A 25,023-nucleotide genomic window follows, 5' to 3' on the forward strand; every position below is an offset into this window, starting at 1 on the left:
CACATACTTAGAATAGAGATAGTTGATACCTGAAAGTCCTTTGGTATCCCCTATTATGGTTTCTGAATCTCTGTCCTTAAGTAAATTTTAAGTGTGACATAATTTTGCTCAGAAATAACTAACTCCGACATTCTAAGAGTCACACTAGAGAAAATCAGACCTCGATTCTGAACAGAGTAAATAACTCCTCTGTATGATATGAATGCAGCTGAACAGGCACAAAGCCACTATGATTCTGGCAGATCCCCAGGGATGCCTGACCTTTCCTGTGAAAGAGATTATTTTAGAACAGCATTTCTCAAAGTGTGTCCTGAATAACACTAGTGTACAGCATGTTATACCTGGAAAAGTGTTTTATGACCAAATAAGTTTAAGAAACACTTGGTTAAATATATTGCAAGAAGTAGCTTTATTGACATAATTCTTATAGGCTTTCATAAGCTAATGGACACTGTGATATTCTAAATGGGTCAACGATGTTTAGATATTTTCAAGTTTTGTTGGTGATGAAATATATTTTGTGTGGAAAAACTTTAGTGACTGGTGCTTTTCAGACTTTTTTCTTCTCTATGTTTTTTTCTTGCTTTTTTTTTTTTTTTTTTTTTTTTTGCAGTACGTGGGCCTCTCACTGTTGTGGCCTCTCCCGTTGCGGACCACAGGCTCCGGACATGCAGGCTCAGCTGCCATGGCTCACGGGCCCAGCCGCTCCGTGGCACGTGGGATCCTCCCGGACCGGGGCATGAACCCGTGTCCCCTGCATTGGCAGGTGGACTCTCAACCACTGCACCACCAGGGAAGTCCCTTCCATATGTTTTAAACTAAACTCATTAGGTGGAAATTCATAACTAGTTTATAATTCTACCAATATTATGAAAACGTACCAAAGACCATTTGATCAGCCATATCACTATTCCAGTGATACTTGAAGTTAGGTCCCTGAACCAGAAGCAGCAGCTTCACCTGGAAAATTTTCAGAAATGCAAATTCTTGGCCCCCACACCAGATCTACTGAGTCAGAGACTCTAGTGGTGGGACACAGCAATCTGTTTAACAAGACCTTCTGGTGATTCTGATGCACAAAAAAGTATGAAAATCCATGAATTATACCAATATGTTGGGGGCAGGCTTGGACAAAAGAGGAAGGCAGTAGTGCCAGAGAGATGAGACTTCCTGTGTATTGGGTAAGAAATTCTAAGCAGCTCAGGAGTGGGCGATTAAAAGTCTATGAGGTGATATCTCATTGTAGTTTTGATTTGCATTTCTCTAATGATTAATGATGTTGAGCATTCTTTCATGTGTTTGTTGGCAATCTGTATATCTTCTTTGGAGAAATGTCTATTTAGGTCTTCTGCCCATTTTTGGATTGGGTTGTTTGTTTTTTTGTCATTGAGCTGTTTGTAAATTTTGGAGATTAATCCTTTGTCAGTTGCTTCATTTGCAAATATTTTCTCCCATTCTGAGGGCTGTCTTTTGGTCTTGTTTATGGTTTCTTTTGCTGTGCAAAAGCTTTGAAGCTTCATTAGGTCCCATTTGTTTATTTTTGTTTTTATTTCCATTTCTCTAGGAGGTGGGTCAAAAAGGATCTTGCTGTGATTTATGTCATAGTGTGTTCTGCCTATGTTTTCCTCTAAGAGTTTGATAGTGTCTGGCCATACATTTAGGTCTTTAATCCATTTTTACTTTACTTTTGTGTATGGTGTTAGGGAGTGTTCTAATTTCATACTTTTACATGTACCTGTCTAGTTTTCCGAGCACCACTTATTGAAGAGGCATCTCACACCGGTCAGAATGGCCATCAACAAAATATCTAGAAACAATAAATGCTGGAGAGGGTGTGGAGAAAAGGGAACCCTCTTGCACTGTTGGTGGGAATGTAAATTGATACAGCCACTATGGAAAACAGTATGGAGTTTCCTTAAAAAACTACAAATAGAATGACCATATGACCCAGCAATCCAACTACTGGGCGTGTACCCTGAGAAAACCATAATTCAAAAAGAGTCATGTACCAAAATGTTCATTGCAGCTCTATTTACAATAGGCAGGACATGGAAGCAACCTAAGTGTCCATCAACAGATGAATGGATAAAGAAAATGTGGCACATATATACAATGGAATATTACTCAACCATAAAAAGAAACGAAATTGAGTTATTTGTAGTGAGGTGGATGGACCTAGGGTCTGTCACACAGAGTGAAGTAAGTCAGAAAGAGAAAAACAAATACCATAAGCTAACACATATATATGGAATCTGAGAAAAAAAAAAGGTCATGAAGAACCTAGGGATAAGATGGGAATAAAGACACAGACCTACTAGAACATGGACTTGAGGATATGGGGAGGGGGAAGGGTAAGCTGTGACAAAGTGACAGAGTGGCATGGACATATATACACTACCAAACGTAAAATAGATAGCGAGTATGAGGTAGCCGCATAGCACAGGGAGATCAGCTATGTGGTATGTGACCACCTAGAGGGGTGGGATAGGGAGGGTGGGAGGGAGGGAGACACAAGAGGGAAGAGATACGGGATCATATGTATATGTATAACTGATTCAGTTTATTATAAAGTAGAAACTAATACATCATTGTAAAGCAATTATACTCCAATAAAGATATTTTAAAAAAAAGTCTATGAAGAAGTAGAGGTGAGCTACAAACTTGGGTAAGAGTCTCTCTGTTCTATGTATATAAAGAAGTTAGAATAAGAATGAACTACAGTGTAGTACATTAATTATAGCTACCTAAGGTATTCTGATATTAATATTTTCATCTTAATAAAAGGAGAATATTGAAGGTTATATAGTGTAGTGTCGATGAGCATAACTTTGCATTCAGACAGACCTGGATTTAAAATTTTGCTCTACCACGTATTAACTCTATGGCCTGGCAAATCATGTTACTTCTCTGAGCTTCTGTTATTCTCAATGAAATGGATAATAGCGCCTAACAAATGGCTTGCTGTGTAGATTAGATAAAATGCATGTAAAGTGTTTAGCATGGTGTCTGGTATCTAGTAGCTATACAATAAATGGGAGTTCTTAACATTATGTTCTAGATTTGGCTTGGGATAAAGAAAGAAAGGGCTTGCCATGGCTTTGCAGATAGAAACCTGCCTATAGTAGAAAGTATCATATGATACAGGTCTGACTTGAGAAAAGGGAAAACATCAAAAGTGGGGAAATGCCAGATGACATAGCCACAGAGAAGGCTCAGTCAACTTAACAAAAAGGAGAGATAGAATGACGCTTGATTGTAAGGTTTTCATTTATAATTTTAAAAGCTTGGCTAGAATGGAAGAGCTTAGCTAGAAGGTAAAGTCCCGTAGTGTCTGTTCTAGGTATCTGTGTTGTAATGTAGAGAAACTATAAGGAGTAATTTTAATGTAATCAAATTACTTAAAGTATATGTACAAAAGTATCCAAAGCAAACATAAGAAGGGAAATAATAAGAACTGAAATCAATAAGATTGAGAACAGAAAAACAATGGAGAAAATCAGTAACACCAAAAGATGGTTCTTTGAAGAAAAATCAATGAAATTGATAATCCTCTAACAAGGTAAAGAAAAAAGTAAAAATAACCAAAATCATGAATAAAAGAAGAGATATCACTACTGACTCCACAGACATTAATAGGATAATAAAGTACCCTATGAACAACTCTATGCACATACATTCTCCAATTTAGATGAAATGGACCAATTCCTTGAAAACCACAAACTACCACAACTCAGACAAGATGAGATAGATAAACTGATTAACCCTATATCTATAAAAGAACTAGAATTCATAATAGTAAACCTTCCAAAAAGAAAAATGCTGAATTTCACCAAATATTTAGGGGAAAAATCAATACATTTTCTATACAATCTCATCCAGAAAACAGAAGAGGAAGGAACACTTACTAATGCTGGTAAGTGTTTTGAGACCAGCATCAAAAGAGACAAAGACAATACAAAAAAGAAAACTATAAAACAACAACCCTCATGAATATAAACTCAAAAATCCTCAACAAAATGTTAATTCAAATCCAACAATATATAAAAAGAATAATATATTATCAACAAGTAGAGTTTATCCTAGGAATGCAAGACTGACTCAACATTTGAAAATCAATCAATATAATTCACCATATTAACAAACCAAAAAAGAAAAAAAATGTATAGTCGTCTCAGTTGATGCAGATAAAGCAGTTGACAGGATCCTACATTCATGGTTGATGATAAATCTGATAAAGGATATCCAAAAAAAAGACCTACAGCAAATATACTTAATGGTGAAAGCCTGAATGTTTTCCCCCTACAATCAGAAACCAGCAAGAACCTCTGCTCTCATCACTCCTTGAAGTCACTGACAATGGAAAAAGGGAAGAAAACAAAATAAAAGAATTCCAAATTTGAAAGGAAAAGAATAAAACTCCCCTATTAGCAAATGACATGATTGTCTATGAGAACAATCCCAAGGAATCTGCAAAAAACCTCTTGGAACTAATGTAAGTAAGTTTGGGATGACTGCAGGTTGGTAAGATGAACATACAAAAATCAATAGTATTTCTATACACTACTAGTGAACAAGTGGAAATTGAAATAAAAACAAACAATATCATTCACAATACCTCCCAGGGAAATATTAAAGTATATATCAAAAAATATATGAACTGTATGCTGAAAACTACAGAACACTGATGAAAGATATCAAACAAAGCCTAAGTAAACAGAAAACACCCCATGTTGATGGACTGGAAGATTCCATATAGTTATAATGCCAATTGTCTCCAAATTCATCTATAATTTTTTTAACATCATTATTGGAGTATAATTCCTTTACAATGGTGTGTTAGTTTCTGCTTTATAACAAAGTGAATCAGTTATACATATACATAAGTTCCCATATCTCTTCGCTCTTGCATCTTCCTCCCTCCCACCCTCCCTATCCCACCCCTCTAGGTGGTCACATACCACCTAGCTGATCTCCCTGTGCTATGCGGCTGCTTCACACTAGCTATCTATTTTACGTTTGGTAGTGCATATATGTCCATGCCACTCTCTCACTTTGTCACAGCTTACCCTTCCCCCTCCCCATATCCTCAAGTCCATGTTCTAGTAGGTCTGTGTCTTTATTCCCATCTTACCCCCAGGTTCTTCATAACCTTTTTTTTTTTCTTCTTCTTCTTAGATTCCATATATATGTGTTAGGATATGGTATTAGTTTTTCTCTTTCTGACTTACTTCACTCTGTATGACAGACTCTAGGTCCACCGACCTCACTACAAATAACTCAAATTTGTTTCTTTTTATGGCTGAGTAATATTCCATTGTATATATGTGCCACATCTTCTTTATCCATTCATCTGTTGATGGACACTTAGGTTGCTTCCATGTCCTGCCTATTGTAAATAGAGCTGCAATCAATATTTTGGTACATGACTCTTGTTGAATTATGGTTTTCTCAGGGTACATGCCCAGTAGTTGAATTGCTGGGTCGTATGGTAGTTCTATTTTTTAGTTTTTTAAGAAAACTCCATACTGTTCTCCATAGTGGCTGTATCAATTTACATTCCCACCAACAGTGCAAGAGGGTTCCCTTTTCTCCACACCCTCTCCAGCATTTATTGTTTCTAGATTTTTTGATCATGGCCATTCTGACCTGTGTGAGATGATATCTCATTGTAGTTTTGATTTTCATTTCTCTAATGATTAATGATGTTGAGCATTCTTTCATGTGTTTGTTGGCAATCTGTATATCTTTGGAGAAATGTATTTAGGTCTTCTGCCCATTTTTGGTTTGGGTTGTTTCTTTTTTTGATATTGAGCTGCATGAGCTGCTTGTAAATTTTGGAGATTAAACCTTTGTCAGTTACTTCATTTGCAAATATTTTCTCCCATTCTGAGGGTGGTCTTTTGGTCTTGTTTATGGTTTCCTTTGCTATCAAAAGCTTTGAAGTTTCATTAGGTCCCATTTGTTTATTTTTGTTTTTATTTCCATTTCTCTAGGAGGTGGGTCAAAAAAGATCTTGCTGTGATTTATGTCATAGAGTGTTCTGCCTATGTTTTCTTCTAAGAGTTTGATAGTGTCTGGCCTTACATTTAGGTCTTTAATCCATTTTTAGTTTAGTTGTGTGTATGGTGTTAGGGAGTGTTCTAATTTCATACTTTTACATGTACCTGTCCAGTTTTTCCAGCACCATTTATTGAAGAGGCTGTCTTTTCTCCACTGTATATTCTTGCCTCCTTTATCAAAGATAAGGTGACCATATATGTGTTGGTTTATCTCTGGTCTTTCTATCCTGTTCCATTGATCTATATTTCTGTTTTTGTGCCAGTACCATACTGTCTTGATTACTGTAGCTTTGTAGTATAGTCTGAAGTCAGGGAGCCTGATTCTTCCAGCTCCATTTTTCATTCTCAAGATTGCTTTGGACATATGGGAGCATATGTATATGTATAACTGGTTCACTTTGTTATAAAGCAGAAACTAACACACCATTGTAAAGCAATTATACTCCAATAAAGATGTAAAAAAAAAAAAAACGATTGCTTTGGCTCTTTGGGGTCTTTTGTGTTTCCATACAAATTGTGAAATTTTTTGTTCTAGTTCTGTGAAAAATGCCAGTGGTAGTTTGATAGGAATTGCATTCATCTATAAATTTAATGCAATCTCAGTAAAAACTCCAACAATATTCTTTGTATATATACACAAGTGAATTATAATACTTATATGGAAGGATAATGGTACTAGAATAGCCATAACCATACTAATTTTGAAGAAAAAAGCAAAGTTGGAGGGGACACACTACTCAATATTAAGATCTATTGTAAAGCTACAATAATCAAGACTGTGGTATTGGAGAAAAGATAGATACATAGATTGATGAAATCAGAAGAGAGAGTCCAGATACAGACCCAAGATGTAAAGACAATTCTATGGAGAAAGGCAAGTCTTTTCAACAAATGGTACTGGAACACTGAATATACACATGCAAAAATAAAAGATGAACGTAAACCTGAACTTTTCACTATATACAAAATTTAACCCATAATGAATCATAGGCCTAAATCTATGAAACTATGAAACTACAGTTTATAGTTTATAAAAAAACTGTAAAACTGTAAAAACTCATAGAAGAATACATAGGAACAAATTTTCATACCCTTGGGTAAGCAAAGACTTCTTAATTATGACATCAAAAGCAAAATTTGTAAAAGAAAAACTCACTAAATTGGATTTCACCAAAATTAAATCCACTAAATTGAGTTTCACCAAAATTAAAAACTTTGCTCTGCTAAGTACACCATAAATAGAATGAGAAGACAAGCCACAGTCTGGCAGACAATATTTGCAAATTGCATATCTGATAAAAGACTTGTATCCAGAATACGTTTTAAAAACTCCCGAACTTCAACAATAAGAAAACAAACAACCCAATTACTAAAGATGGACAAAAGATTTTGACAAACAATTCACCAAAGAAGATAAAAGGATGACAAATAAGCTTGTGAAATATGCTCAGCATCACGAGTCATCAGGGAAATTTAAATTAAAGCCATGAGATACCATTAAATACTTATTAGATTGGAAATAAATAGTAATAAAAACCTGACACTAGCAAGTGCTGACAAGGATGAGAAACAATTGGAACACTCTACCATTGCTGGTGGAAGTACAAAGTGGGTGCAGCCACTTTGAAAAAGAGTTTGGCAGTTTCTTACAAATTTAAATATAGACTTACCATGTGACTCATCAATCACACTTCCAGATACTTATCCTAGAGAAGTTAAAACTTATGTTTACACAAAAGCCTACATGCAAATGTTTATTACAGCTTTATTCATAATTGCTCCAAACTGGAAACAGCCCAGAGGCCCTTCAACTGTTGGACACCCATACAATGGAACACTACTCAGCAGTAAAAAGGAATGGATTTTATACATGTAACAACATAGATGAATCTTAAGTGTACTTTACTAAGTTAAAGAATGCAGACCCAAAAGGATACATATTATATTATTCCATTTATGAGTTTATGGAAAAGATAAATCTATAGGACAATGGATACCAGGGGTTAGTGCTGAGAAGAGGGTCTGAATACAAAACGGGTAGCATGAGGGAATTCTTTGGGGTATTGGAATTGTTCTTTATTCTATCAGTGATGGTGATTTCAAGGATTCATGCATGCATTAAAATTCATAGAACAGTACACTAATAGAAAATTTAATTTTACTGTATGTCAACTAAAAATAATAGTAATGAACACTTTTTTAAAAAAAAATCCAGATAGCCATTAGCACTGGGATTATGACTTCCTGATGGGCAGGTCAGGCATACATGGCCCAAAGTAAGCCTTCAGTCTCCTTGGTGAGTACTTTCTTGAAGGAGAGGAATAGTATTAACTGTGAGGTCATGAATTACTAACAGGGTATATCCAAAGAAAACAGTTATCTATTATCAAGTAGGCATTCCTTACTCTGATGATAGGAAGAAGTCATTGGGGGGGGGGCATTTCCCCCGGTTTTCTGTCCTCTCAGACCTTTTTTCAAGACTCACCAAATGTGCATTTGTGTAGCTACATAAAAAGGTTGATATTTGTCAGTGTCATTCTTTGGGAGAAATTAACTACTTGTGAGTAGAGTAACCATGACTACCTTTCATTTTCTTCTTCTCCCTTCTCCCTTTTAAAAGCAAAACAAAAATATTAAAATTGTCATATGCTTCTGTATAGGTAATTCTGCAACCGATTAGAAATGACTATAAATATACACACGAGTCAGAGGTGTTACAGTTCATTCATAGTGTACCCTGCTAATTTTTATGATTTAAACAATAAAAAGTATGGCAATTAGTCACTTTCATTTTCTGTCAATGTTAAATGCAGCAGATTATTTAGGATCTAAAATAAACAGGTTTATTTTATTATAAATCAAAGTCAGATGGACATTCCAAGTGGGCTAACAACTTTCTTTTTAAGCATGGCATTTGCAACATCAAAATCTTCTATCTGCTTTATTTTTAGTTAAATTAGATAAAATTGAAGTGATTCCCTTAGAAAGGACATTTTTCTAAAGGAGCCATTTTCTCTAAAAGTCCAGATAGTAAATAATTTAGGATTTACAGGCCATAGAGTCTCTTACTTAACTACTCAACTTTGCCTTGCACTGCAAAAGCAACCATAGATGGGGCTTCCCTGGTGGCGCAGTGGTTGAGAGTCCGCCTGCCGATGCAGGCGACATGGGTTCGTGCCCTGGTCCGGGAGTATCCCACATGCCGCGGAGTGGCTAGGCCCGTGAGCCATGGCCGCTGAGCCTGCATGTCTGCAGCCTGTGCTCCGCGGCGGGAGAGGCCACAGCAGTGAGAGGCCCGCGTAGCGCAAAAAAAAAAAAAAAAAAAAAAAGCAGGCATAGATAACGTGCAAAGAAATGAAAGTGGCTGTGTTACAATAAGATTTTATTTACAAAAAAATGTGTCAGCCATAGCTTGCCAACCCCTGCAATATAGGGGATGATAAGTTTTCTTTGATGTTGCTGCAATGGATAGAATGGCTGAACAATGAAAATGGGTCTTTTCTCATACCGCTCAGAAAATTTAACTCCAAACGGGTCAACGACTTAACATTAGACCTGATGTCATAAAACTCCTGGAAGAAAATGTAAAGAAGAAGCTCCTCGACATTGGTCCTGGCAATGATTTCTTGGATATGACACCAAAAACAGAAACAACAAAAGCAAAAATGAACCAGTGGGACTGCATCAAACTTAAAAGCATCTGCACAGCAAAAGAAGCAGTCAATAAAATAAAAAAGCAGCCTACAGAATGGGAGAAAAATTTTGCAAACTGTATATCAAATAAGAGGTTAATATTCAAAAAAGAACTCACACCACTCAATAACAACAACAACAAACAGTCCAGTTAAAAATGGGCAGTGAACTAATTAGACATTTTTACAAATATGACATCCAAATGGCCAACAGATACATGAAGAGATTCTCAACATCACTAATCATCAGGGTAATGCAAATCAAAACCACAGTGAGATATCACCTCATACTTGTTAGAATGGCCATCATCAAGAAGACAAGGAAGGGACTTCCCTGGTGGTCCAGTGGGTAGGACTCTGCGCTTCCACTTGCAGGTTCGATCCCTGGTCAGGGACCTGCAAGCTGTGCAGCATGACCAAAGAAACAAAAATGAAAAAAGAAAAGAAAAATGGAGGATTCTCAAAATTTTAAAAGTTCATCTACCATATGATCCAGCAATTCCACTTCTGGGCAAAGATCAACCCAAATATCCAAGAATGCCTTGCTCTATTTGTAATATGGACAATTATGCAACCATTAATATTATATCATAGAAACATTTAATTTCATGGATAATGTTCATAAAATAATAAATTAACAAGTGGAAAAGTAGGTCACATAAGATGTGATTTCATTTTGGTAAAGAAAAAAATATGCATATATAGAAAAAAGACTAGAAGGACACAGCAAAATGCCATTTTGAAATAATGTATTTATAAGAATTTTTATTTGCTTTGTGTTTTACTGTTTTCCATATTTCCTACAATTAATATATGTTTATTTTGTAATATGAAATATTATTTTAAAGCAACATTTATTTTTCTTTCCTAATTCTAGCAGTAATTCATGTCTACTGTAAAATATTTGGAAAACCTAGAAAGTTATAAAAAAGAAATAAAGCCTCTGTAATACCACCACCAGCAAGAGACTGTTTTGCACATTGTATATTAGGATGGTTTCATCCACAGGTAATAGAAAACTTGACTCAATGTGGCATAAACAATAAGGATATTTATTATCTTAATAACGATCCCAGAGGTAGGAAGAGATTCAGAGATGGTTGATTCAGCAGCTCAATGATATCATTATGTTGTTAATTCTGGAGGCAGAGGTGTCTCTCGAACCTGTTCTCCACAGTATCCTACAGCAATTTCCTCTTATGTTTATATGATACTTGCCAGTAGCAACCAGGGTTACAGGCTTCCTCATTCACATCCAGCAGCAGAAATAATATCCCTCTCACACAATCTGGAAGAACAAGTTGATTGGAAGCCCTTCAGTGGAACTGGACCAACTTGGGTCATATGCTCAGTCCTCGATCTATTAGACTTACCTCTGGAAAAAGAGGTAAGGTCTGTTTTCCCTGAGGCATATGAACTGAAATGGGAAAGAATGGATACCTAAACAAGATTGAGATTATTTAGAAAAGAGGAAGGGGAGAGTGATTATTAGAGAATCAACAATGTTTATTACATATATATTACTATTATAAAAATACATCACTTATGTATGTCTTAACATCTTCGTACATCTCACAGATCCTATAATCCTCTTTTGCAAAAATAAAAAGTAGTACTTGATAAATGTTTGATAATTTCTTGAAGACAAGTCTTTTATTCTACTTATGTATCTCCCTTGTCACCTAGCAGACTACTGGGAGCTAGAATAATAAAATCTGAGGGTTGGAAAGTAACCTAACTATCATTTTATTCTATGCTACTATGTTCAAGAGGTTCTCAAAAGTATGCAGCAAATATCTTTTTTTTTATGTGGACCATTTTTTAAAGTCTTTATTGAATTTGTTACAATATTGCTTCCATTTTTTATGTTTCTTTCTGTTTTTTTGGCCCTGAGGCATGTGGGATCTTAGTTCCCCAACCAGGGATTGAAACCCCACCCCCTGCATTGGAAGGCAAAGTCTTAACCACTGGACTACCAGGAAGTCCCTGTAGCAAATATCACTGAATGACTTCTTGGTTGGTTATTTCATCTATTTACTATCTCTTTAATTGAGAAGTTAGTGACTAGCTTTCCAGATGTTCCCACATGATACGGCTTCATCTCCTTCCCAAACTCCCTCCCTCCTTTCTTTCTTCCTCTCTATTTTAACATTTACTTATTAAACTGTAAGAAAAATGCACATTTGGTTAGAAAATTCAAATGATACAGTAGGGTATAAAGTAAAAACTGAAATCCTCCTGATCTTCCCCCACTCACCCCCCCATAGGTAAATAATGTTAGTAGTTTTGCATGTATTGTGTGTATTCTCCTAGAAATTTAGATAGATAGATAATGTATGTATACATATATATTTATATGCATAGACACATATACAAGTATTCTGAAATGTGCTTTCTCCTCCAAATAATTTATCATGGGACATTTTTACATAAATATCATATTGAAAATTCTCACTCATAAAAAGCTGCATAATATTCCAGTGTATGGAGGCACTATAAATCAATCTCCATACTTGTGAACATTTAAGACCCATGTGCTTTTTCTGTATTTCAAGCAATGTTGTAACATATTCCAAATTATGGCCAAATTTTCAAACTCTGTTATTATACTAAATCTATAACAAATAAAATTTTATGCCTGAAAATCCTTGAAAACTGAAGAAAATGAATCTGAGGGATGCTTATCAATAAAAACGATTAAGCCTAAAAATATTGATTGTATACTAAGTTATATAAACAAGATTTTGTTTAAAAACCAAAATATTAAATAATAAAAGCAGAACTATTTAGTTGGGTAGGACCATTTGAAACAGATATTACTGAGCAGAAAATGACTCAGTTACTAAAGGCAAAAACTGCACAATCAAAAATTGCAAGTATACAAAGTATTCAAATTTAATAGAAGCAATAAACAGTGTGCAGTTGGATGACAAAAGCTAGATAAATGTGGTAGGGGAAGAGATAAGAATACTGAGAAAAAAATCACCAACACTCCCAAGGAGAATAGATTGACCACATTCTTGAACTTTTATAGCAAGAGGTGATATTCATTAAATGATAATGTTCCCAGCATTGTCCCAATGTAAGTGTAATATTAGGTACAATCACCCTACAAAGATATATTCTGTCATAAAAGCTACTTTTCAAAAACAATCACCACTACACATAAGTATATACCATACATAACAGGAGATTGACTTGATCTAGATTGACAGGGAATTCCTTGAGGGTAGCAATGGTGTCTAATTACGTTTCTATCATCAGGAATATGGCTGGAATTGGCTTCTTTCTCCTATAGATGAATGTGCTTCACCAAGAGCAAGCATATAGACTCACAAGATATAGGTACATCACAAGCAATCTTAAATTTCTGCCTCCTTTTTGGTCTAGACCTAATGGAGGAAGAAAGCGAGAATCCATAGCTGAGCTAATGATTATAGCCCTCACCGCTACAGGTGGATATGGGATATACCCTGTGGCAAAGAATTGTGTAGTCTTCCTGATAGCCCGAGAGTTTCCAAGGTAATTGAAACCTTTCATATGTAGTTGGAGGAGGAATAGTCACTGAGTGAAATGTTGATTTTCATGGATTTTTAATGAGGGTGGCCAGAGAATTAGAGACTTGGCTGCCATAATAAAATTAGCCTACCAACATTTTAAATCACATAGCCAGAAGCCAAATGCAAACTTCTATTTCAAACTTAGCATTGATATTTAAATTCAAACTTCTTTATTACAAACATGTTGCCTTAGTGGGCTTTATTATTTAAGGACTATAGCTTCAATTCATTTATGGAAGTATCTGATAATCAAATAAAGAAAATGACATCATGAAGTAACATTTACTTCAGGAGGTGTAGAGTCCATGAAGGAATTTGTCTCAGGAATACCTTACTAAGACATAGTTTGAGAATGTTTATTACTTGTCTCATATCAAACCCTGAAACATAAGAGACTGGTAGAGACTCAATTTCCTTATCTAACTCCACTCTTAAAGGAAGTATTTAATTTGTGCCTCACAGGCCCAATAATTAGATATAAGGCCAAGGGGAAAGGGAAGGAAATTAACATTATTTTAAGAACCTACTCTGTGCTGAATTAGACAAGTTTTTTAACCAGAAAAGTATATCTCCTTGCTTTTGAATCCCTATGAATCTTTGTCTGATGATCCTGCATGAATTCTTGTAATAAGCTTAATTGGTCTCTCTACTTTTAAATTCATGTCTCCCACACCATCACTCTCCCCAACCATCCATTGTATCAGCACCATCTTTCTTTAGCTAGGTATCTGTTCAAAGCTCTTTAAAATCTCATCATTCTGCATAATCAAGTCTGAACTCCTTAGCTTTACTTTCAAATACCTGGTACTTTGCAATCAATCTTGATGTTTACTCACATATTCTCTCCCTGCTTCCAACTCCTCCCCACCCACCCACTGAACCTCCCAGCCCATGGATGCCTTATTATGGATGGCTATTGAATGTTATAAAGAAATCTCAACACTTATTTCTAACATAGGATAGTAATTAACTATCTCTTTTAAAGAGGTTATTTGCTGAATCAAACATATAGTGTTCTTTTATTACATATTTTATAATAACATTGACATTTCATGTTTTATACTTTCAAGGAAAAAATCTCCATTCTCCTTTCCAGTCCCATGGCCTTAATACCATCTAATTGCTGATAGCCCTCAACTTTACATCAACAGCCTAGTTCTCATATTTCCACTGCCTACTTGGCATCTCCACTTGGATATAATAGACATTTAAAACTGAACATAACCAAAACAAAACTTTCATTTCCCTATGAAAAACTCCATACCTGGTCCAGTCTCCTTCACCTCAGTAAATACTACTACCTTCCTTACAGTTGCCCGGGAAAGAATCTTTTCAGTCATTCATAATTTCACTCTTTCCTTCATAATCCACATATAAGCTGTCAGCAAGTCCTGTCAGAAATTTATTAAAATATATCTTGAATTCATTCACTTCTCTCTCTCTCCAACTGTATTATCCCTGTCCAAGTCACTATTATTTCTCCTCTGGACTACCACAAAAATCTCCTAACTTGTCTCCCCGTGTGTTATAAGCTGAATTGTGTCATTCCTACCCCAAATCTGTATGTTGAAATCCTAACACCCAGTACCTCAGAATGTGACTGTATTTGGAAGCAGAGTCTTTAAAGAGGTGATTAAGTTAAAATGAGGTGATTAGGGTGAACCCTAATCCAATATGACCAGTATCCTTATAAGAATAGGTCAGGGACTTCCCTGGTGGTATAGTGGTTAAAACTCCACACTTCCACTGCAGGGGGCATGGTTTCGAGCCCTGGTCTGGGAAGATCCCACATGCCACAGAGCAACTAAGCCCGTGCACCACAACTACTGAGCCTGCGCTCTGGAGCCCATGAGCCACAACTACTGAGCCCGCATGCCACAACTACTGAACCTGCGTGCTGCAACTACCGAAGCCCACGCACCTAGAGCTCATGCTCCACAACAAGAGAAGACACCACAATAAGAAGCCCGTGCGCTGCAATGAAGAGTAGCCCCCACTCTCCGCAGCAAGAGAAAGCCCACGAACAGCAACAAAGACCCAACACAGCCATAAAAAGAAAAAAGGGAAAAAAAAGAATAGATCAGGACACAGACATACACAGAAGGAAGATCATGCGAAGACACAGGGAAAAGACAACCCATCTACAAGCCAAGGAAAGAAGCCTCAAAAGAAACCATCCCAGCTAGCACCTTGATCTCAGACTGTAAGCCTCCAGAATTATGAGAAAATAAATTTCTTTTGTTCAAACCACCCCAGTCTGTAGTACTTTGCTATGGCAGACCTAGCAAGCTAACACATTTTATATTGGTTTTCTGTTGCTGCATAACAAAGTACCACAACGTTAGCAGCTTAAAACAACACCCATTTATTAGCTCACAGTTCTGTAGATCAGAAGTCTGGCATGACATGACTGTGTTCTGTGCTCAGAGTATCAAAAAGGCTGAAATTCACGTGTCAGCTGGACTGAGTTCTAGTCTGGAGGCTCTGAAGAAAAATACACTTCTGAGTTGATTATTGTTTTTGGCAGAATTCAGTAAGACTGAGGTCCCCATTTCCTCGCGGACTGTCAGCCAGGAACTGCTGTCAGGTCCTTGAGGCTACCTGCATTTCTTGCCATGTGGCTCCTTCATCTTCAGGCTAGCAATGCTACCAATCAAAGAAGACTCTGCTTTTAAAGGGCTCACCTGATGACATCATAGCCACTCAGATAATCTCTGTATTTTAAGGTCAGCTGATTTGGGACCTTCATACATCTGCAAAACCCTTTCACAACATTACCTAGATTACAGTTTGAATAACTGAAAGAAGGTACATCTTCCTCAGAGGCCCACAGTCTTGGGGGGCCATATTATTAGAATTTTGCCTAGCACACCCTGCTTTTTCTCTTGTCCTCATATGATCCATTCAGCACATGATTCCTTTAATATAGCTTTTAAAAACATAAAACAGATATAACTCCCTTGCTTGAAACACTCCAATAGTTTCCTATTGCACTGGGAATAAAATTGACCCCTTAACTATAGACTGGACATAGCTTTTTCTACTACTGTATCAACTCAGATAGAGTGCTTTGATCTGCAGCTGTGACAATATCTTAACATTGAGACTGATGCTTTTTTAGAATCTTCCACTGTCACACTCTGATCCCAGAGATTGTATCATATTTTCATTTATAATTTCTATATTAGTGACTCCTAAATGTACTTCTACAGCCCCAACCTCTCCTCTGATTTCTAGTCTCATATATTCAACTTCCAGCTTGACATGTCTGTCTAGATATCTGATAGGAATCTCAAATTTAAAACATTCAAAACAGAACATTTTTTTGTCTCCCTCTTCCCTCAATAAAAGAACCTATACTTCCCCATCTCTGTAAATGCTTCTATCTTCAATAAAATTGCTCAGGGTACAAACTTCAGTCTTTCTTGATTCCTCTTTCCTTCACAGTCCATATATAATCCATCATCAAGTCTTATCAGTGATATATACAAAATATATACTGAATGCATCTACTTCCCTTTATCTCCACTTCCACTGCCCTGGTCCAAGTCACCATCTTCTCTTGTCTAGATTAGTGCACTATTACTTTAACTGGTTGCCCTGCTTCCACTCTTGCCCACTAAAACCCACTCTCTGCATAATAGACAAATCCTAATTGCTTAAAATGTAAATTAGATCATTCATCTTCACTATAAATTATCCAGTGGCTTTCCATTGGAATGACAACAAAATCCAAACTGCTGACTATGACTCCCCAAACCCTAAGTGGTCTGTCCCTCTACCTACTTCTCTAATGATCTAGCCACATTGGCCAAACTTGTTTTCATCTCAGGGTTTTTGCCTTTGCTGTTCTTTCAGCCTAGGTCTTCTCATGCCTGCCTCCTTCTCATCACTAGGTCTCAGCTCAAGTGTCCCCTTGATCTCCATACGTAAAATACCCTCCCAAACCTACCCCCATTCTTATGCTAGTCACTCTCTATCACATTTCTCTGTTTCATTTCTTCAGTATTACTTATGTCTATCTGAAATGGTCTTATTTACCTATTTAGTGTCTTTCTCTTCCCACTAAACTTATAAGTTCCATGAGAAGAAGAATACTGGCTGTCTGGTTCACTGCAGTATCCCCAGCACCTGGAATAGTGCATGACATGGAGTAGTCACTCAACAAATACTTATTGACTGAACAAACACATGAATGATCATATGGATTTAAATGTACTCCGTCACATTACCAAAACTTGTTTTTTGGACAGTGTTCTTCCCTAAAGGCAGCTAGTCATTTTGCCCTGACTCTCTCTACTCTCCACTTTTGGCCAGTCTCAGCTCCCATCAGTCTTAACATCTTCCCTCCTTACCACTGAGAACTCCTAAAACGCTAAGTGATCAGGGCTGAGACTTTTTATTGGCTTTTAACATTATGTAAGTTTTGTGTGTACAATATTATACTTTGACATCTGTATACACTACAGTGTGCTCACCACCAAAGGTTTAGTTTCCATTTGTCACCATGCAGCTGATCCCCTTTATTCATTTTGTCCCTACCCCACTTCTCCTCTGGTAACCACTACTCTGTTCTCTGAATCTGTCTGTTTGTATTTGTTTAGTTTGGTTTGTTCATTTATTTTGTTTTCTTTTGTTTTGTTTTTATATCCAAAGAAGGCATACAGATGGTCAACAAGCACATGAAAAGATGTTAAACATGACTACTCATTAGGGAAATGTAAATCAAAACCACAGTGAGATATCACCTCATGCCTGTTAGAATGGCTATCATCAAAAAGGGCAAGAGATAACAAGGGTTGAAGAAGATGTGGAGAAAAGGGAACACTCATACACTGTTGGTGAGAATGTAAATTGGTGCAGCCACTATAGAAAACAGTATGGAGATTACCCCCAAAAAATTCAGAATAGAACTACCATATGATCCAGCTATTCCACTTCTGGGTATTAATCTGAAGAATACAAAAACACTAATTTGAAAAAGTATATGCACCCTTATGATAATTGCAGCATTATTTACAATAGCCAAGATATGAGAATTTTAATAGTTTTTTTTTTTTGTGGGTTTTGGTAAATGTCTACAATTAACTCCAATCAATAATGCACTTTTGGGCTTCTCTGGTGGCACAGTGGTTGGGAATCTGCCTGCCAATGCAGGGGACACGGGTTAGAGTCCTGGTCCGGGAGGATCCCACATGCTGCAGAGCAACTAAGCCCATGCACAACAACTACTGAGCCTGCGCTCTAGAGCCCCCGAGCCACAACTACTGAAGCCCCCACGCCTAGAGCCCATGCTCCGCAACAAGAGAAGCCACTGCAATGAGCACGCACACCGCAACGAAGAGTAACCCCCATTTGCCACAACTGGAGAAAGCCCGTGCACAGCTATGAAGACCCAACACAGCCAAAGATAAATAAATTTATTAAAAAAATAATAATAATGCACTTTTTATCAGAACCATGCATAAGACAAGTATGGTGGAAGTCCCTGTTCTCAAACAGAAGATCCAATGTAAGGGCTGTTTTATTGTGATTTTAAATATATATATATATATATATATACACACACACACACACACACACACACACACACACACACACACACACACACACACACACACATATATATATATATATATATATATATATATATACACACACACATAATTTTTCAGCCAAAATGGTTTTCTCTCTTAATAAAGGATTGACACCCAAGAAAGCCAGGGCTGTTATTGAAGAAAAATAGTGAGATTATTATGATACTAGAACCAATGGTTTCTAACTATTAGAAGCAACTATAGACACAACCTTCTCAAGAGAATCACTAGCAACCATGTTATTTGCCATCTTTGTGCTTTCAGGAAGGGACAAAAACAACAGCTCTGTGTTTGGTTAAAGGTCATAAACGCTGTCAATTAAGAGCAATATATCTGGGGCTCCCACCTGCCCACAAGCATGGGTTTCCATTCAACTATCTCCATTTTAACAAATACCCATCTCAATGGCTGGAAAAGCACTAAATTCTAGGTAGCAAACCTAATCATGTGCTGAAATACAAACTTCTCCTTTATAGTAGTGATACAGATGATTGATTACTTAATGAAACCATAGCAAATAGTGTAGTGTTATACTGAAATATTGAAGCTGTTTCTCACCTAAGGATGGAACAGAATCAAATATTATTAGCAGGGAAGAATAATTAGGAAATTAATGACATTGATTGTAGTTTGTAGCTCTATTGTAAAAAAAAATAATCATCTGTTAGCTTAAGATTCTCCAGGATTTGGGATGTTTTACAGCCTATCCAGGGCCACTAACAGAGAAATAAATATCAAGGCCATATAAGTAGCAAGTTAATCACCTACTTATTTTTTAATATCATGCAGTAAAATTGATTTTTTTTTCTTTTGTTGTACAGTTCTATGAATTTTTTTTATTGAAGTATAATTGATTTACAGTATTACATTAGTTTCAGGTGTACAACAGAGTGAATCTATATTTTTATAGATTATACTCCATTTAAAGTTATTATAACGTATTGGCTATATTCCCTGTGCTGTACAATATATCCTTGTAGCTTATTTGGTTTTTACATAGTAGTCTGTACCTTTTAATCCCCTAACCTTATGTTACCCCTCCACCCCTCCCTCTCCCCACCCACTGGTAACCACTAGTTTTTTCTCTATATCTGTGAGTCTGTTTATGTTTTGTTCTGTTTTGTTATATTCATTTTTCTCATTTTTTAGATTCCACATATAAGTGGTAACATAACATGTATACATTTGTGTAACCACCACAACAATCAGTGTACAAAACTGTTCCATCACTCCCCAAAATTCCATTGTCACCTCTTTATAGTCACACCTACTCCTAACTCCCATCCCTGGCAACCACTGATCTGTTTTCTGTTCCTGTAGTTTGATCTTTCAACAATGTTATATAAACAGAACAAAACAGCATGTAATCTTTTGAGACTGAATTATTTTACTCATATAATATTCTCCAGCTTTATCTAAGTTGTTCTTTCCTTTTTACTGTTGAGTATCATTTCATTGTATGAATGGACTATAGTTTGTATACCCATTTACCAATTGCAGTACATCCTGGTTGTTACCAGGTTTTGGCAATTATAAATAGAGCTGCTATAAATATTCTTTTATAGATATTTGTGTGAACATAGCTTTCATTTCTCTAGAATAAATACCAAATAATGTTCAGATTTAGGTCTACCATTTAATTATTTATTTTCTGTTTGTACCATCCATCTTTCTCTCCTCTGTTTCCCATTTCCTGTCTTCTTTTGGATTATTTGAATATTTTTTTAGTTTTCCATTTGGTTTTATCTATTGTATTTTAAGTATATCTCTTTACATAACTTTTTAAGTAGTTGCTTTAGGGATTACAATATATAGACTCACCTATTTCACAGTATATCTAGAATTAATATTTTACTACTTAGAGTGGAATGTAGAAACCATACCACCATACAAGTCCTTTATACTCCCCCTTTTCTGATGTTATTCTCATGTATATTACATCTACATACATTAGCAGCAGCATAAGACAATGCTATACTTTTTGCTTTCAACAGTCAAACATATTTTAAAGAACTCAAGAGAAGAATTGTCTATTATGTTTGCACATAGTTTTACTCTTTCCCTTGCTCTTTCCTTCTTCCTGGTGTTCAAAGTTTCCTTTCCTTTCTGTTTCAAGAACTTCCTTTAGCCATGCTTTCAGAACATTTCTGCTGGCTATGAGTTCCCTTAGTGTTCCTTCCTCTGAGAATGTCTTTATTTCACCTTTATTTCTGAATAATATTTTAGTCAGATATAGAATACTGGGTTGGCAATTCTTTTCTTTCTAGAACTTGAAAAAAAATGGCCACTTCTTTCTGACCTCAATTGTTTCTGATGAGAAATCTGCAGTCATTTGAATCATTTTTCTCCTGTAGTTAATGTGTCATTTTTCTCTGGCTGCTCTCTAGTTCTCAGCAGTTTGATTATGATGTGTCTGGGCATAGATTTCTTTGGTTTTATCTTGTTTTGAGTTTGCTCAGTTTCTTGATTCTGTGTGTTAATATCTTTCATCAAACTTGGTAAGCAGTCAGTCATTATTTCTTCAACTATTTTCATCACCACATGGTTTCTTCTCCTTTTCTGGAACTCCAATGGCATGAACATTAGCTCCTCTTGTTGTTGTACAGGTCCCTGAGGCTCTATTAACTTTTTTCAATCTTCTTTCTTTCTATTGCTCAGATTGGATAATTTCTATTCATCTATCTTCAAAATCACTAACTCTTTGTTATCCTCCTTCTACTATTGAGCCCTTCCAGTGATTTTTTTTATTTTGGTTGTAGCATTTTATGTTCTAAAATTTCCATTTGGCTTTTCTTTTTGCTTTACGTTTCTTTGCTGATTCTTTCTGTTTATATTGGTTTAAGAATATCTATGATTTTGTGTCTGAGCACCATAATAATAGCTGCTTTAAATACCTTGTCAGATAATTCAAAAATATGTGTTACTTTGTCTTTGGCATTTGTTAATTTTTTTTCCTCTATGAGTTGAGATTTTGGTAATCTCAACTGGTAATTCATACGCTGAGTAATTTTTTGTACTTGTATTGTAAGCAATACTTTATGTGACTTTGGTTCTTGTTTATATCCTATTGATAATATTTATATTTTTGCTTCAGCAGGCACTTGATTTGGTTAAGTCAAGTGAATGGAGAAAAAACCCAGAGGATTTTTCAACAGCCTCTGAACTTTAGGGGTTCCCTTTTCTTCTTGAGCTAGAACTAGTGGGTTTCTCCTGGATCTCTTTATCTATGTCTCTATCTCTCTGTCTGTTTCTCTCTCTCAGTACTCACTTCCATTTAAGGCATCGTTGAATTCAGGCTACAGGATACCAGAGGAAAACAATGGTAAACTCACAATTGGTTCAGTGACATTTCAAATTCAAGTGTGCTTTCCTTTTCCTCCTGTTGATATTTACTTTTCAGAGACCTCAAATAGCTGTATCATGCATTATGTGCAAGTTTTATTGTTGCATCTATAAGAGAAAATGATTGCTATGTGTTTACTCCATCTTACCTAGAACTGGATTCCTTGCCTGTTTTGTTTGTTTCCTTGTTTAAGGGACAAGCATGAAACATTGTGGTGTAATGAAAATGTCCCATGATTCAGAGTCAGACTACCTGTGCTTTGTCTTATCAGTTGGGTAATTTTTGTAAAGTAGCAAACACACTGTGTCTTGTTTCCTCAGCTGTAAAACTGAAATAACAAAAGTATCTGTCTCAAAGCATTGTTGGGAGATTAAAGGAGATAAATGACAGAAGCAGAGGATATATTAAGAGGCATAGAGTAGACAGATTGAGAGACAGACAGAAACAGATGAAAAAAAAGACAAACAAAGAAATTGTAAGAAACAAGGGGGGACAGAAGCTACAGATATAAAACATTCCTTTTCCATCTTCTGCCAAACACACACACACACACACACACACACACACACACACACTGCAATACAGTGTAGGTAAAGACACAAAGAGAATAAAGAGTGATAAGAGAATAAGAAGAACAAAGAGAGACATGGAGTCAAGAATGAATATTTGTCTTGCACTCTTTTGAAATATAACAGCCTAAACATTTTACTAAATTTCTTAGTGACATGGGCATTTAAAAGGCTATTATTGCCTTTGGGCTAAGTGTTTTTCATGTTCATTTCATTTCTGAGGTAATTAAAGTCTCATGAACCTTCCATGCTAGAATGTAAGCTCCACGAGGACATGAACTTTTTGTCTGTTTTGATCACTAATGTATCTCAAGTACGTGGACTATTTCTTGACACTTGCTTAGTTCTCCATAAAATGCTTATCAAATGCATGAATAATTCAGTTTATCTTAATTTAGGAATTTTTGCTATTGGCCTTTGATTGTTTAGTTTCTTGATGTTTATGCAGGAAATCTATGCAAATTAATAATGTAAATACATTTTTTAAATGTTTATGTTATACTCAAAGAACAAAGTGAGATTTAAAATCCCTAAGTATCTTTCAAACATTTGTTATGTTAACTTTAAACTCTTTATAAAAAATCTATACACTAAAACAAATTTTATATGAAGTCCTTTATAATCTGTAGCTGAATATACTGGCTATAAAGTTGCACATCATAAAACTGAATTTCTATTTAAATGATTTATAATCTTTTTGTACCTTCAGATTCATGTCTCCAAATAGTCCAAAGAAGAGCTGATTTATTATCTACTAAAAGAAAAATATGGACTGAGCTTCAATTATAGTTGCAAAATATAGCATGGCCTAATGTTTATGTGACTATGCAGGTATACATTTCATTCACTGATAATATGAATCATTTAATATTCGATCTACTCAAAACCAGTCAAAGCTCTTAATGGTACTTGGAACATTTAGCTTGTGAAATTTAATTTTATACCTACTGGTATGCTGCTTTGTACCATTGTTAATCAATTCTTTGAAAATTTGCCAATCTTTTCTGCCCAAGCTAGTTTTTAAATTTCTTTACAAGATGGATCCAGTCACTGTTTTCTCTTGAGTCTTCCATAAGACCTCTTCCAAAGCTTGGTTCAAAGTAGTTTCTCAATTAAACATGTATTCATTGATCAATCTGGTCAACAAATATTCATTGAGGATCTTCAACTTTGTGCCAGTTATTTTTCTAGGTATTACATGCAAATTAGTGATTAGAATCCTGCAAAAATGTGAATAATGCACTAATGGATTATCTTAGTCTGATTAGAAACCAATTTATAGTTTCAAAAGTGGGAAAGTTGGTTGTGCTCCCTCTAAATGAGAGGGCCTTTACACAGAAAACACAGACTTACACTGTATTAGTGAAATAAAAGCAAATTCTAATTTCACCTAGCCCGAAAGTAAGAAAGGAATTCTAGTCTCTTATTACTCCAAGAAGGGTAGAACATATTCAGACAGCATAAAAGGAGGGTGGGCATCATTACAGGAGCCTTCAATTTGGCAGGGAATTTGGCCTGCTTTGTCAAGTTGGTCCAGTCAGGGGAAAAACAGCAATCCTCCCAGTGGGCCTCTGTAAATATATCCAGAAAACCTAGACTCAGGTCTCCAAAGAGAAAACAAGCCACAGGATCTCTTTTTTTTTTTAAGGCTGAGTGTAGTCATAAGTTTTATATGGACTGTGCATGTAAAATTCTTTTAACAATCTTTAAAATTATGTTGCTAAGAATCAATCATACTCCTATATTTAAAAAATAGCCTTTGCACCTAAGTTCAGATCACCTCTCATAATAAAGTAAATTCAGCCAGATTTTAAGGACTATGGTCTTCACCTAATTTAGGTGACAGTATAATAACCAAAAGGAAAAGATAAAAGAGTAACAAATGAAAGAGGAACTCAGGTGTTAAAAAGGGATTATTCCAGGGACCAGTACCAATATTTGAATTAATTTATTATTGACCTTTCCTGCTATACACATTGATGACTATTCCTTCTTTAGCCATAATTATAGCACGTGTCCTATTCTCACGCTTCCCAAGTTATTCAAAGGACAGTACATTCTGCTAAGAGCTGACATAGAAATTCTTTTCCAGTAATTTAAATTTATATCCTAAGTTTTTTCGCTCTGTTTGGTTTATTATTTTTGGAACCACAGGAATAAAAGAATGCAGGGAGGAATTACCCAAATTACACAAAACTAACTT

Source organism: Stenella coeruleoalba, assembly GCF_951394435.1.
Source record: "Stenella coeruleoalba genome assembly, chromosome: X".
Classification (NCBI taxonomy): Eukaryota; Metazoa; Chordata; class Mammalia; order Artiodactyla; family Delphinidae; genus Stenella; species Stenella coeruleoalba.